Source organism: Bacillus rossius, chromosome 16 (genome assembly GCF_032445375.1).
Source record: "Bacillus rossius redtenbacheri isolate Brsri chromosome 16, Brsri_v3, whole genome shotgun sequence".
NCBI classification, from domain to species: Eukaryota; Metazoa; Arthropoda; class Insecta; order Phasmatodea; family Bacillidae; genus Bacillus; species Bacillus rossius.
Genome location: NC_086343.1, coordinates 47,182,838 through 47,193,171, shown reverse-complemented (window position 1 = coordinate 47,193,171; position 10,334 = coordinate 47,182,838). Strand labels below are relative to the sequence as shown.

Genomic DNA, 10,334 nt, shown 5'->3' with positions numbered 1-10,334 from the left:
AAGAGAAAATTTATCTATATTAGTTAAATAATTAAAAAATTGAACTAAATAATAAAATTATATTTAAAAAACACGGCAGATTTCTTACGAAATATCTCCAAAAATAAAGCAAAGTTTTTTTATGTAGTATTTAAAATTTGTCTCTTAAAGTGCATAAAATATTTATAGTAATTGTTTCCTAAAATGAGACGCAAATAAATATTATAAATAAAACACAACATTTTATAAAAACAACAAACACGTTTTATTGCAGTAATAAAAATAATGAGAACATTACTTATAAAGAACCAGAGCCTAGAGACTAAATTATTTTAACAGACCAGAAGTTTTAAAAATAGTTCTATTGACATAATCTAATTCACGAAGCTATGAATAGTCTAAAATCGTATCCGTGTTGCATTTCTATTATATATATATACACACACACACACACATATATATATATATATATATATATATATATATATTCTGCTAGACCTTACAAAAGCTTTGCATGAATAGAATGGGAGCTAACAAAGCAATTACAGACACTATGGTAAGTAAATATATATTTTTTAATTAAGTTCCATGTAATATTTTAGGGTATAAACTAAAGTTTAATCACTTTAAAAACACGAGATATTTTTTTGGGGGTAGGCATGGTACTTTGCAACATTGGAAAATCGAAGAATCCAAGAACTGAAATTTCTTGGACATGTCACGAAGGATTCCAGTGGTAAATGTTCCGTATGAAGGCTCTCGCGCAGGTAGAGATGCCTAGCGCCCCCAGCCGCCGTAGCCACCCCTTCTTCCGCCGTAGCCTCCACCCCTCCCGCCGTAGCCGCCGTAGCCACCTCCCCTCCCGCCGTAGCCGCCGTAGTTACCACCTCCTCCTCTGCCGTAGCCTCCTCTGCCGTAGCCGCCGTACTGCGCCGCGCAGATGCCCAGCAGCGCCAGCAACAGCAGGCAACTCAACTGCAACACAACACACCAGCAGTTAGCTCCAGCAACAGCAGGCAACACAACTGCAACACAACACACCAGCAGTTAGCTCCAGTAACAGCAGGCAACACAACTGCAACACAACACACCAGCCGTTAGCTCCAGCGACCAGGGACTAGCAGGCACTGTGCATGCATTCTATGTGCACGGAACAAGACATGCAGTAGAGTTGATAGTGGCTGTGTTACTGAACTTTGTTTACTCCTCTAGCTAAATGGACACGCGCATAATTATATAACTTTACAAGCTAAATGGATGCGCGCATAATGATATTACTTTACTATCTAAATGGACGCGTGCATTATGGCATTACTCCACTAGCTAAATGGACACGCGCATTATGATATTACTTTACAAGCTAAATGGACGCGCGCATAATGATATTACTTTACTATCTAAATGGACGCGCGCATAATGGCATTACTCTTGTAGCTAAATGGACGCGTGCATAATGGCATTACTCCTCTAGCTAAATGGACGGGCGCATTATAGCATTACTCCTCTAGCTAAATGGACGGGCGCATTATGGCATTACTCCTCTAGCTAAATGTATGCGCGCTTTATAGCATTACTCCTCTAGCTAAATGGACGCGCGCTTTATGGCATTACTCCTCTAGCTAAATGGACGCGCGCATAATGGCATTACTCCTATAGCTAAATGGACGGGCGCATTATGGCATTACTCCTCTAGCTAAATGTATGCGCGCTTTATAGCATTACTCCTCTAGCTAAATGGACGCGCGCTTTATGGCATTACTCCTCTAGCTAAACGGACGCGCGCATTATGGCATTACTCCTCTAGCTAAAAAACGGGCGCATTATGATATTACTCCTCTAGCTAAAAAACGGGCGCATTATGATATTACTCCTCTAGCTAAATGAACGGGCGCATTATGATATTACTCCTCTAGCTAAATGGACGCGCGCTTTATGGCATTACTCCTCTAGCTAAATGGACGGATGCATTATGATATTACTCCTCTGGCTAAATGGACGGACGCATTATGATATTACTCCTCTAGCTAAATGGACGCGCGCTTTATGGCATTACTCCTCTAACTAAATGGACGCGTGATCGCAGCGCAGTGACAATAAGTGCTCTGTGGAATGCATGAGAACCTGTTGCCTGATGTACAGACAGTCGCTGGTTGAGACGTACATAATTTTCTTATTATATTCACTTCTGGTGTGAAAATGTTCTTGGTAAAATGCGCCAATGCTACTGCTACAATTATGTTTGTCTCCCTCTACACCATAGACATATCAGCCGTCTCGGCGAATGTTCAAAGGGTTTGTCTCGATCTGTGTCAGGTTTTCATTCTAACATTTAGCATGTTTACACTTTTAGACTTTTGAAGTATTTTTACTTCAACAAAATGAAATATATATTTAGTGCATACGTTTTTACATAATTAGCTGCCAAATATAAATTTTCAAACTTTCCATGCAAAAAGGATATAGCGAAACCATTGGAAAAATTTATTAACGTTTATTGGATTTAAAAGCAATGTTGGTCACTGCTGAACAGTTTAGTTATTATTTATTTTAGGAATTTTTTTTTTTTAATCATAATCGTTCAGAGATTTATTTAAGGTAATATACAATTGAAATATTTTTCCCTGGATGAAATTAAATATAATCATATATAGGCAAGTAAAATTTCATTGAACAAAAAAATTCCAATTTTATATTACATTTCATTCTCTTTAACCACAGTGCACAAAAAATATCAAAAAGAAACTCTGCCAGCAAGCGATTCAAAAGTATTGTATTTTTTTTTTTAATTTTGTAAAGTTTCAGCCACTCACAGTCGGCCAGTTTATTTATGTGGAATGTTAATATAAAAAAATACCTGAAATGAAACATACACCCTTAAGTCTGCCATGCTAATGCTGTTTGTCAAATCTGTAATCGCAGCACCACACAACCTAACAATCAAGAGTGCGCCAGTCACCAAATGTGTGATCAATCTAACCACATTCCAATATCCACATTGACTTGCTTTAGACAGTTTTGAAACTAACTTTTGTCAAATGTATGGACTGCGACCAAATTTTAACCTATTCAGATGTAACTAATTCCCACCGACAACGGGACACACACAGGAATATCGCACCGAGAGCTTAAAGCTACTACAAGTGAAGCAACTGGTTTTCCAGGCGTCCATCTACAGTGAGACACTACAAGTGCCTGAAGAAGGCTCCTGTTACTACAAGTGAAGCAACTAGCTTGCCAGGCGTCCATCAACAGTGAGAAACTACAAGTGCCTGGAGAAGGCTCCAGCTACTACAAGTGAAGCAACTAGCTTGCCAGGCGTCCATCAACAGTGAAATACTACACGTGCCTGGAGAAGGCTCCAGCTACTACAAGTGAAGCAACTGGCTTGCCAGGCGTCCATCAACAGTGAGACACTACACGCGCCTGAAGAAGGCTCCAGCTACTACAAGTGAAGCAACTGGCTTGCCACGCGTCCATCAACAGTGAGCCACTACACGTGCCTGAAGAAGGCTCCAGCTACTACAAGTGAAGCAACTGGCTTGCCAGGCGTCCATCAACAGTGAGACACTACACGTGCCTGAAGAAGGCTCCAGCTACTACAAGTGAAGCAACTGGCTTGCCAGGCGTCCATCAACAGTGAGACACTACACGTGCCTGAAGAAGGCTCCAGCTACTACAAGTGAAGCAACTGGCTTGCCACGCGTCCATCAAGAGTGAGACAGTACATGTGCCTGAAGAAGGCTCCAGCTACTACACTTGTAGCAACTGGCTTGCCAGGCGTCCATCAACACTACTGGAGATAGCCGCTGGTGGATATGACCTTGGATCCCCCGGCTATCGAGATTTGGGATTGCATTGTAGGGAGATCAGTGTGACTCAAGGTCATTTACCCAACGGAAGGAGACGCACGGGAGACGATAACATCACAGTCTTCCTGCCGCCTGAGATGGCGAAACACGTTGGAGATAAAACAGCAGCTGCTAATTACATCTGGACGATTCAGCGATACTTTAGTTTAAAAATTATAAAAATACCTTGGTCTGTAAAAACATGTTTACCTACTGATTCATTGTGTCACTGCATAAATGTTTCTCTATACTAATTAAAATTTTAAACAAAAATGAAAACAAAACAATAATTAACATCATTGCGTTATTGCAATCTAAAACATATCATAAATGGTTGTTTAAAATATTAGAGAACACATTAGAAAGCCGGTGTCTCAACAGGTATAACCAACCAAAAGTTACAGTAATTACTAAAGATCTTTAAGACTTTTTAATTTTGGGAAAAGTGATGAAGGAGGCTTGCTGACGCTAAACAAACAATTTTTAAGTCATGACCTCAAATTTGTCCCTTCAGGCATTTAAAAATAGGTTCAGCGTGCTTTTAATAATCATATATTTTTAGTTACTGATACTGTTCTTATCAATTAAAACAAAGAAAATTGCCTCGAAAGTATTTTTAAAAAGCAAAAATTCTTTTTTTTTTCAGTACCGTTTTACTGAAAGAAATTATTAGTTTCAGTTCATGCAAATAAAAACCAATCAACATACGGCGTGTAAAATACAGTAGAATATATTTTACTATGAAATACCCTCCCGTTATCGCCTCGGTCATAATAAGACTTAAACCAGAGACTAAAAAACTAATAATCTTGTGAACCTGAATAAACTGATTATGTTTGTGAACGGATGAAATGTTAACACTGTATGCATACAACAAATACAAATGCACACATTTTCTTGAAAAAATTACTGAATTGTTGCTGGTTTATGTTATGGCTAATATCATAATAAACGTCATCAATAAAAAGTTGACCTCGCTTCAATACTGTAAAAGAAATCTGAACAATACACTTAACATACATTTAACGTGCGTGTTATAATTATATTCACAAACTGCTTTAGTTTAATTTTGTGTGTATATGTTTGAAGTTGGTTAAAAAAAACATTAAATAACGTAAATGGCCATTGAATTTTTAATCTTGGTATTCAAGGAAGGAAATAAAATTCCGTTAAAAAAGTAAATCACGTTAAACTAAACTATCACTTTGACACAGTACATCAGGTTGAATGGAAAAAAAAAAAAAACTTGTATTTTGTTCACCAGGTAAATGAAAAAAATAACGTTAATGAAAAAAAAAGCATGTCCATAGTAAAATCGAAAATTAATTTAGCCAAAGAAAAGTAATGTTTTTTATATGCTAAATAGTATGGCTAATATTTTAATCGTCTTTACTTCGAATATTTTATGACACAATTCTTAATACAGATATAAAAGTTTTTCTATTCACAAAATTATTGAATAATTTGTTTTTATTAACTTTTCACACAAGCACGACCAGTGTTCACGTGTTCGGAGTAAAGCAACTCGCAGTACAAACACAAAATGTTCTTCCAGAGAATCACGACTCCTGATGGAGAAAACTTTTTGCTTTTGCACAGAGCAATTTGTTTGGGTTTTGCCGAGCGTAAATAGTTCAGTTAGAAACATCAAAATAAATCTCTTGCTATCCCACCACGAGAAAAATTTTTATCCAAATTAAACTTTATTTTATCCTTATTTTTTTTATAGTAACACTTGTTACTTTTTACTGACTAGTTTAATAATCATAGGTACATAATTAACGATTGTTCAAAAAGCGTTTGAAGAAAGGAAAATATATAAAACATTTTAAACATTGCACTTAACGAAAAACACGATTATTGCTATAATATGCAATGGTAAGAAATCATATTTGTGTCATAGAAGAATTGTTTAAATAAGCAAACCTCATTTTTATGGCATTAAGTGAAAGAGAAAATATTCACAAAAATATATGAATAAAAATAATCCTTTGGTATTTCTTTTTCATTTACGTAGTAATAACTGTGTAACCTACTTGGAAATAAATAAATACGTTGTAACTGGCAGTGATATTTTAACAAAATTAATTCCAAGTATAATTGACAAGTTGGTCACCGTTTGTTATACCAGTAGTCGTGAAGATAAATATATAAAGTGTATGCCTACTGAATCAATACAACGATTTGTCCGGTCATCCTATAAGTTAATCTTTTAAGAACGTATCTCCAAGTAATAGAATTATGTACATATTTATACACGATTCAAGCTGTGCTCAAGTTGTTAAGACGTTCACTTGGAATCTTTAAACCAATAATTATGCATAGCCTTTGTGATATAATGTGAACGTATTTGTGCGGATAATACATGCAGGATTTTACATTGTAAGTTTTCTTTTAAAAAGGGCGTTGTCTGTAAAGTCGGTTTACAGACGATAATTTTACGTGATAACGTCATAAGAAAACATTGATGAAAAATTGCATACTTTTTAATTTTCAAATACTATTTACAGTTTTTGCAAATTTAATTTAAATAATTTGTTTAAATATAATCGCGAAAAATTATTTAAAAAGCCCACCTTAACCTGTTTGGTATTATAGAAGATTTTCTCGCACGGGTGGTTGGCCGGTTCTTGCACGCTCAGCTCAGGTGGAACGTGACAATTTTTCGTGCGTGCAGCCGGCGTTCATCGATCTATAAGACGGTATCACGTCAAAAATGAAAAAAATATATATAAATATATTTAAATCTGTTCTCTAGTTTGTACAAATATAATTTAATTATTTCGTCACATATTTTGCTTGCATTTTTAGGACTTATTCGGCTCTTTCGGAGAAGTACAATATTTTTAAACACCCAAGTAAGGAGTGGGTTCCTGCTGTCAGTTGAGACGCCAGGAACAGCAGTGGGCTGATACTCACCAGGAACCTGTGTGTCATGGCGGCGGTGTGGGAGTCACGTGTGCTGTGCCGCCGGGCGCAGGGCTTATATAGCCCGGCGAGGAGGAGGACGGAGGGCGAGTGAAGGCCGCCCAGCTCACCACCAGGACGAGGGGGGGGGGGGGGGTGGTGTGCCCTCCATGGAGACGCACTGCGGGCTCGATGGCAGGGGCAGGCATTTTTCGCGAAAAGATCTGAACACTTATTAGACTGCAACAAGGTATACTCGCACCTGTGGTTTCTTCCTTGTGATTGGCGGCCGTCTGCGAGAGAAGACGCCGTTTAGGACCGAGCCATTCAGAATGCGTTTACTTCCGCACTGAATCACTGTGATTGGTGTTGTTACTAACGATATGTACCTGGGAGAAACTCGCCCAATCATGAATCTCAGACGATGCTACAGTGTTTTAACTTTCATCTAGTCTCGGAATCTTTTCGCGAAATCTGCATGCCGCTATCGATGGAGCCTACAAGGTGGCCCCTCGCATGGGGAACAAGCATGGCATCTGCAGTATGCCTCTGCACCGGCAAAACCCAGAGCACAGCAAGCAAAAAGTGAATAGTAATTAATTAAAAACGCCCCGAAGTAAATGAAAGAAAGATGGAGAGTCGGGTAAAACCAAATCAAAAGGCAGGTCGCCATCCCGAAGGCCATCAGACGAACCAAAAGGCGACGTTTTCCAGGTCTGTCGGCCACGAGATAATGCTCACCCCTGGATATTTACTGATACGTCATTATTATAGGCCTGAAAAATTCGCGGGTTCATTACGCGATAGGCTAGAATCCAAATACATTTGCCTTTCTTGATGCTTCAGCGATTGGGCCACAGTTTATCTGAAGGACTCTGGACCAATGAAAAACGTACGACAGAAGAAGTATCGAATCACAAGCTTCCCAGTTAACACGTGTCACGAGTTAGTAGCCAATCAGCAAGTGTAATCTGCACAAGTACATAGAGGATCATGGAGTCTGTCCTAAAAGTCATTGAAAACGCGAATTTTTCCGATCCCTAGTCATTATTATGTAGCGTAACCAAATATTTTCTAATGCCGTGTGCGCTTTATTTTCATTTGATGGAGTTGAGACAGGGCAATCCAGTTCGTCTGTTATCATACCGTTATTTCTTTCTAATTCTCTAAACTTGCGTGCAAGTAGTTCTTCTCTGAGAATATTTTATAAATAACTTTTTTCCAAAACAAAACTGCGTCTTTTCAAGTACAATTTTCGATGGTTTTATGCCTTAACAAATGATATAAAGAGGTGGGAACATGGCAACGACAGTCATAATGAACACCCTTGGGATCCATGGGAGAAAAACGCATTGTGTAGCTTCTGGAAACTTCTCTTTAACTCCATAACCTTCGAGAAATAGGGAAATTTTTCACATTTACAACGTGGAAATTAAAATCTGTTTTCATTGAGAATGCCTTTGATGTTTTTGGGAACTATTTGTACACCTTGGTAAACATTTACACACATTTACGGACTTTTGTTACAGTGTGTCATACGCACGAAAATATCTCCAAACAACTTTTTTTTCTTCTATCTTTAAAGTTCAAGTTCAACCAGTCTTCGTCGTGTCCTTGAGCAGAAAGTTTATAAACCTGTGTCGGTAAAAAACATATCTACCTGTTATTTTTATCAACAGGTTCACTTATGTTGTTTTTATTTATACTAAACAGGAAAATTGAATTCAGTTTGTTAAACTAATAAATTATTCTTGCTTAATGATACTTTTCAATATCTACGGAGGTTAAAAAACAAACACCTTGCGACATAAATTCATTTTCGCACTTACAATTACAACCAATTTTTAAATATCTTTGCGTTATTTAAACCCTGCGTTTTCCAGAATAATTAAATAAGTCCAGACTCGGATTCGCTTCTGCTGGATATAAGTGGCACAACAAAATATTTTCTATGTTAACCAGTGCCAGTCCAGCTATGCCGTAGAAACTAACGTCTTTATGGTGGTTTGTTTTCCGCGCGTCCATTTGTGTCGTGTGGCTGTATGAGTGCGTGTGCCTTCATCTTGGCCACAGCTTTTAATGTTCTAACATATATTTTTTTTTAATTTTTACATTGTAGTAACAATAATTGATGATGGTGATTAAAAATGTTTTAAGCGAAAGCCAGTGTTGACTTCAATATGAGCTGGAAAAATATGTTTACGTTTTAAAAACCAACGAATAAGAGTGAAATTATGTATAAATGAATTTTGTGAAAGTAAAACAAATCTTTTGTTTTAAAATTAGATTTTAACCTAAAACTTTATTTTTCAACTTAAAAATATGGCTTATAATACCAAACACTTTAATTAAGGAGGAAAATTAAGTCATTTCTTTGGCTAACATGTTTAAATTTTTTCTTGAATTTGTGAGATGGATAAAATGTTTCCCCCCTTAGCTATAGGTACTAATAATAAAACTGTTCAAGGCAAAATGTCTATATTTTGGATTAAATTTTGAAAAACTATTGGAAATGGCTATTTACATTATCGAGAACTCAAAAATATAGTTTTTAAATTTTTGTATGTTTGTGTGTTTGTCTGTCTGTTTGAGCACCAATCTAAACTACTTGACGGGTTTTCATGAACATTTTTTTTAATTAGTAAGGATTTGGCTAACTTAAAAACTAAGCTTTATATTATTAAGAATCCCATCCCTACTGAAACTAGTCAAGCTAAATATATGATATTTAGCACCAATAATTAACATACGAAAACATCAAACAAATTTATAAATTTGTCGAAAATCAGCCACTAAGGGGTGAAAAGGGGTAACTATGTTTTAAGATGAATAATTATATCTCTGATTTTAATTCGGTGAAATAAATGATATTGGGTACCAATAATTAACAAACGAAAACAAAAAAAAAATATCAAATTTTTATATTTGGCGAAATTATAACCGTAAGGGGTGAAAAAGGGATAAGTATGTTTTTAAGATTGATAATTATATCTCCGAATTTAATCAAGCGTGTTAAATGATATTAAGTACCAGTATCTAATAATCATACGAACACAAAAAACCACAATTTAAATTTATTTTTTTAAATCCAACTACTAAGGGGTGTAAAAGGGGTAGGGTTGTTTTAAGAGTAATAATTTTGTCTCGGAATTTATTTAAGCGGTATAATTGATTTTGGATACCATTAATAAGAATACGAAAACATCAACCACAATAATTTATTTTGCAAAATTCAACCTCGAAGGGGAAAAAAGGGGTATGTATGTATGTTTTCAATAATAATTATTATATCTTCGAATTAAATTAAGCGTGATAAATAATATTGGGTATCAATAATAAACATACGAATACAAACAATCACAATGTTTTTTTATGCGGAATTCAACACGTAAGGGCGAAAGGGGTAAGTATGTCTCTGAAGTTAATACATGTAATAAATAATATTGTGTAACGATATTAAACATAAGATAATAACCAACCACAATTTTTATATTTTGCTAAATACATCCCCTTAGGAATAAAAAAGATAAATATGTTGTTAAGATTGATAATTATATCTCCGAATAAAAAAAACATGATACTTTTTTAGTACTAATAATA

At 36.0% G+C, this 10,334-nt stretch overlaps 1 long non-coding RNA gene across 1 annotated transcript; it reads right to left on the bottom strand.

The window, feature by feature from the left end:
* Positions 1–220: 220 nt before the first annotated feature.
* LOC134540072 (uncharacterized) lies at positions 221–6,788 on the bottom strand. Its single transcript, XR_010076402.1, has 2 exons — positions 6,747–6,788; positions 221–954 (listed from the first exon to the last, which is right to left on the bottom strand). It is a non-coding gene; the product is annotated as an uncharacterized LOC134540072 (long non-coding RNA).
* Positions 6,789–10,334: the final 3,546 nt, after the last annotated feature.